Below are 6,417 nucleotides of genomic sequence, written 5' to 3'. Positions count from 1 at the left end.
TGTGGGAGATTGAACCTGGAACTGTGGAACCTCAGGCATGAGAGTCTGTTTGCATAACCATTATGTTATCTTCGCCTGCCCTTTAAATTATTTTTCATATATTTATTTATTTATTATTGGATAGAGGTGGAAAAAATTGAGGGGGGAAGGTAGGGAGACAGAAAGATACTTGCAGCCACCACTTGTGAAGCCACTCGTGAAGCTTTCACCACTTGTGAAGCTTTCCCCCTGCAGGTGGAGACCAGGGGCTTGAACCTGGGTCCTTGTGCACTGTAATATGAGCACTTAACCAGGTGTCCCACTGGCTGGCCATTTAGATGTCTTTCTTTATCTCTTCTCCCCCCACCCCACCCCCGTCTCTTTCTCTGCCTTCTTTCTCAATTTCTCTCTGTCTCTATCCACAAAAATGACTATAAAATAAATAAATTCTGGGGAGTAGGGCAGTATGGCAGCGGGTTAAGCTCAGGTGGCGCTAAGCGCAAGGATAGGCGTAAGGATCCCGGTTCGAGCCCCTGCTCCCCACCTCCACGGGAGTAATTTCACAGGCAGTGAAGCAGTTCTGCAAGTGTCTGTCTTTCCCTCCACCTCTCTGTCTGCCCCCCTCTCCATTTCTCTCTGTCCTTTCCAACATTGATGATAATAATAACCACAACAATAAAACAAGGGCAACAAAAAGGAATAAATAAATAATTTTTTTTTATTTCTTTATTGGGGAATTAATGTTTTACATTCAACAGTAAATACAATAGTTTGTACATGCATAACATTCCCCAGTTTCCCATATAACAATACAACCCCCACTATGTCCTCTATCATCCTTCATGGACCTGTATTCTCCCCCCCCACCCCAGAGTCTTTTACTTTGGTGCGATATTTATTTTTAAATAAATAAATTCTGGACTGAGATGATGTGTGGTGGTAATGTACTAGAGTTGCATTCCTAAGGTCTAGAAATCATAGGTTCAATATTTTGCACCATTATTATTGAGCAGGGCTCTAGTCAATCTTTTCCTCATATTAAAATAAATATTTAAAATGTGAATATTTGATGTGACACATTATGACCACAGAGCCATGTAGATTCAGAAAGAGGAGAAACTTTATTAATGATAACAGGCCACAGAAAGGGCTCATGCTCTTAAGGAATTCTGGGCCCTCGCAGCTATGAAGAACAATGAACCCACCTTCTCTGACCCATCTTGGATGGAGCTAGAAGGAATTATGTTAAGTGAGCTAAGTCAGAAAGATAAAGACAAGTATGGGATGATCCCACTCATAAACAGAAGTTGAGAAAGTTGAGAAAGAATAACAGAAAGGGAAACTCAAAGCAGGATTTGACTGAATTTGGAGTAGGGCACCAAAGTAAAAATCTCTGGGTTGAGGGTGAGGGCAGATGTTCGGCTTTGCTTGGGGGATTGGGGTGCAGATGGGATGCAGTCTTTTGCTGGTGGGAATGGTGTTTATGTACACTCCTATTAATTTTTAGTCATATAAATCACTAATTAATATGAGAGGGGAAAAATTGATTGAATGTCTCAAACTTTTTAAAAAAGAAGAAGAAAGAAAGGAGGGGGGAGGGAGGAAGGAAGGAAGTAAAGGAGGGACGAAAACAGCTGCAAGTAGTTTCCCTTCTGCAAGGACTCTCCCTTCTGAATTTCAATGCCCCAGTGGAAACCTTGGCAGATTCTGTCTGTAGCCAATTCACACACTTTGCAGATTCTATCCAAACACCTTGGCTGGCTCTGTTTGTAACCTATGAGTTTGTTTTGTGCCCCTTTGGAAAGGATAAAAAGCTGGTTATCTAGGTTGTTCAGGCCTGGTAGAAACTGACCTGAAAAAGCAGGGGCAGGGGTTAAATAGCATAATGGTTATTAGAATCTAATACCTGAGTTTCCAAATTCCCAGGTTCAATCCCCTGCACCACCATAAGCCAGAGCTGAGCAGTACTCTATTAAAAAAAAAAAAAATGACAGGGCAACAAAAGGGAATAAATAAATATTATTTAAAAAATGACTTGAAACCCCTTAATAAGTATAAACTTAACTCCCTGCCCTCTATGCGGCCTTGGTGTAATTTCTTGGCTACATTTGAGCTGTAACACTGGAGAGCTAAAACATGAATTTTTCTTTCTTTTTTAAAAAATATTATTATTTATTATTGAGAGGGGGTTGATAGAGAGGGAAAGAGACAGAGAAACACCTGCAGCCCTGCTTCACCATGTATGAAGCTTTCCCCCAAAGGTGGAGACCAGGGGCTTGAACCTGTGTCATTGAACAATAATGTATGCAATTAACCAGGTGCCTAGCCCCAAAACACAGATTTTTCTGTAACAGCTTCAGTGCTGTGATTTATGTTCCCTCTCTCAGCTGAAGGAAAGAGAAGACAGAGGACAGATAGCATAATAGTTAAGCAAAGAAAAAAAAAAGGTGGAGGATAGACAGCATAATGGTTATACAAAGAGACTCTCATGCCAAAGGCTACGAAGTCTACCATCAGCCAGAGCTGAGCAGTGCTCTGGTGAGAAAAAAAAATCTTGTTGATGGAACTTAAGAAGCAAAGACAGGAAGGGGAAAACAAAGTGAATATTGGACTAGGAGGAGTATATTGCACCAAAGCAAAGGATTCTAGAGAAGGAAGGGAAGGGAGGAGGTAGAGAGGAATTCGGGCCCCAGTGCTTGATGATGGAAAAGGGCCTATGTTGGACGAATCAGAAATTGTATCCGTATGTCAACAACTGTACTGTAAACCATTAACCCTCCAGTAACACTTTAAAAAAAAAATCCCAATTCTTCTCTGAACATATATTTTACCTCCATGCTTTCCCACAGAATTCACTCTACACACACACGCACACGCACACGCACACGCACACACACACTTTTGCATCTGGCTAACTTTCTGCGCTGATTCTGAAGGAAATATGCTAAGGCCTGTCCCCTACCCTCACGGAAAGAACTTACCTTGCTGAAACAAACTGAAGGGGATGTGCTAGGAACAAGCAGATCTCTCACTCACACAGGAAAAATTTGTCTTACTCCCACCTGCAGCAGACACATGTCCAGAAATAGCCCTGAATAGATTATAAATCTAAGACCACCAACTTCCCACACAAGAAATAGCCCTGAACCAAGATCCTATATAAGGCCCACCAGCCTGTTCCAGGAAGGGTTCCTAAGTTTTTTATGCCTGGGCTTTCTTACTTCCCTGGCCAGGGTTCCAAAAATAACCCCCCCCCCCAGTCAAGCTACTATAGCTGGACTTCTCTCAGGCTCTCCCCTGCCTACTACATTCAAACTTCCCTTTGTCCACACATCTGACTACTTGCCTCATTTGTGTCTCATATTTATTTTTTTAATTTTTATTTATAAAATGGAAATATTGACAAGACCATAGGATAAGAGGGGTACAATTCCATACATTTCCCACCACCAGAACTCCATATTCCATTCCTCTTCCTTGATAGCTTTCCTATTCTCCACTGAACATGGGCATTGGCAGTTCAATCCATACTCCCAGCCTGTCTCTCTCTTTCCCTAGTGGGGCAGGGTTCTGGGGAGGCAGGGCTCCAGGACATATTGATGGGGTTGTCTGCCCAGAGAAGTCAGGTTGGCACGATGGTAACATCTGGAACCTGATGGCTAAAGAAGAATTAAGATATAAAGCAGAATAAATTGTTTAATAATCAGGAAACTAAAGGCAAGAATATTGCAGATGAGATTTGGGGTCTCTGTTTCAGAAAAAGCTACCAGGTCTGTTTTAGGTATATTTCAGAGGGCCCATGACTTTACTAGTTTTTCCTGAGCTTGACAGCTAACATGCAGGTGGGCCCAAGGTATTTTCTGGGGAGATAGTGTCATAGTTGGAAAAAGGACTAGAAAGCTGGATCAGGGAAGAGAGTAGCTCCCAAATATGGGATAAGTATATAAACACTATTAACTGTAAACCCCATTGATTTGATCTGAGATTCATATTCAGCACAGGATCCTATGTAACCTCTGCATCCCTATAGGTTTGAGGTCACATTCTGTGGTCATGGCTAGGAACATTCCAAGCTGCACTAATTTCAGGACCCTTCTTCCTCGGATAGTAGGTAGAGTATGGTGCCCACCCTTCCTTTGGAGAATGGAACATTATTGATCCCTACCATTATTGATCCACATTGAGGGCAAGGTCCTATAGGGGCTCACAAGGGGTCCATTATGTTCTTCCTGATGGAAGTGACCAGTGACAGTGGATGGAGGGATTTGTTAGAGGTCTAGACCCATTATGTCTGTGTGGGAATCCCAGGACTCCCTGACTAGGGTCCCAGCTGATAGGATGGCCTTATAGTGGCTAAAGAGTCATTAAAGTATGCCAGTCTTTTGCCCTTATTCAGCATTTATAGTCCTTACTTTGTCTGACATAGGTTAGCTTTGGAGTGATTGCAGGAAGTGAAATAGGAAGTAGGTGAGGAGGGTATCTAGGTCTAAGTAGAAACTATTTGATTAGGTACTTTTTAATTTAATTTTATTTATTTATTCCCTTTTGTTGCCCTTGTTGTTTTATTGTTGTAGTTATTATTGTTGTTGTCGTTGTTGGATAGGACAGAGAGAAATGGAGAGAGGAGGGGAAGACAGAGAGAAGGAGAGAAAGATAGACACCTGCAGACCTGCTTCACCGCCTGTGAAGCGACTCCCCTGCAGGTGGGGAGCTGGGGCTCGAACCAGGATCCTTATGCCGGTCCTTGTGCTTTGCGCCACCTGTGCTTAACCCGCTGCGCTACAGCCCGACTCCCCCTTTTTTTTTTTTTTTAGGTCTTTCTACTTGCTTGCTGCATTTATGTGTCTCATATTTCTAGCAGTTTCAACTCTCAATTCTTTGTGCTTGACAGAGTATTTAGCAAATATTTGTTGAATCATTATTCATGGAGAACAACCATTCAGCAAAATTTTCCCTTTTATCCAGAACCTTGAGTTCTTAACAGTTAGAGCAGTCCCCATGCCTCTGGACCATGTAGCATCTGTGCTTTTCTCTCCCACCAATGAATTTAATCTTTCCCTTTTAAAATTTTGTTTTAGGGTTGTGTGGTGGTGTACCTGGTTGGGTGCACATGTTACAGTGTACAAAGGACCAAGGTTAAAAGCCCCCGGTATGTAGGCAGAAAGTTTCATGAATGGTGAAGCTGGTCTGCAGGTGTCTCTCTGTCTCTCTTTCCCTCTATCTCAGCCTTTCCTCTCAATATTTAGCTGTTTCTATCAAGTAAATAAAGATAATAAAAAATTACTTATTTTTTAATTTTTATTACACCCACCACTTAACTCCTATCCATCTCAACTGACAAAGATAGCCATTTCTTTCTGCCTTTGTTTTTTTTACTTTATTCCTGTTCTCTTACATTTTTCAAGCTCTCATTGACTTATTCCAAAGTTCCACGTTCAATCTCCTGTACCACAAGCTAGAGCTGAACAGTTCTCTGGTAGGAAGAAGAAGAAAAACAAAAATTAAAGAAACCTAGATCATGTTTGCTTCTGGAGTTTCACTACCTACTACTACTTTTGTTTGCTTGTTTTGCCTCTTATTTTCACCAGAGTACTGCTCAGCTCTGGCTCATGGTGGAAATGGGGATTAAATGTGGGACCTTTGGTGTTTCAGACAAGAAAGTCTCTTTGTATAACCATTATGCCATCTCCCTAGTCCATATACCTAGCACTTCTACATACTCATAGTATCTGGGAGTGGTTAACACATTTCTGAAGTCTGAAAAGATCAAAGACAAGCAGGCAGAGGAAAGGCATAAAAGATCAGGGAATTAGAAGATAAAGCAAACACTATTGTGTGCTAGGACCTAGGCTAGAGAGGCCAACAACCATATAGAAAGGGGCACCACACAAAGGTGAAGCTTTACAAATAGTGAAGCAGTGCTGTGGTGTCTCTCCTGCTTCTCTGATATCTGAAAAAAAAAGTTGACAAGGAATGGTGATACAGTATAAGCATAAAGCCCTTGTGAAAAAGAAGTATGAAATAATTAATTACAACTCTTAGTATTCTGGGTTTGGTCTGACAGTATTTGTAAGATCTTATTAGTGAAACAAAATGGGACTTTCAGGCTATATGGAAATTAGAGATTTCCATATATACTCTCTTCTATCACATAGGAATAAGAGTAGCACAGGACAGGAGTCTTCCTTCTATAGGTATATTCTGGTATTTCCTGTTTGAGGATCTTCTTTAAAAGAGGAGCTTTCACATGGATGCAGAAACTTCCATTTGCTTATACTATGGGGCTGTCTCTAACCAAAACTTATCTGCTACCTGAGATCCATCCTTTTTTAGTTACGTTTATTTATTGGATAGAGACAGCCAAAAATTGAGTGAAGGGAGAGATAGAGAAGAAGAAAGACAGAAACACATGCAGCACTGCTTTACCACTCACAAAGC

The sequence above is a fragment of the Erinaceus europaeus genome, chromosome 4, assembly GCF_950295315.1.
Source record: "Erinaceus europaeus chromosome 4, mEriEur2.1, whole genome shotgun sequence".
Lineage (NCBI taxonomy): Eukaryota > Metazoa > Chordata > Mammalia > Eulipotyphla > Erinaceidae > Erinaceus > Erinaceus europaeus.
This window is presented reverse-complemented; position numbering follows the sequence as displayed.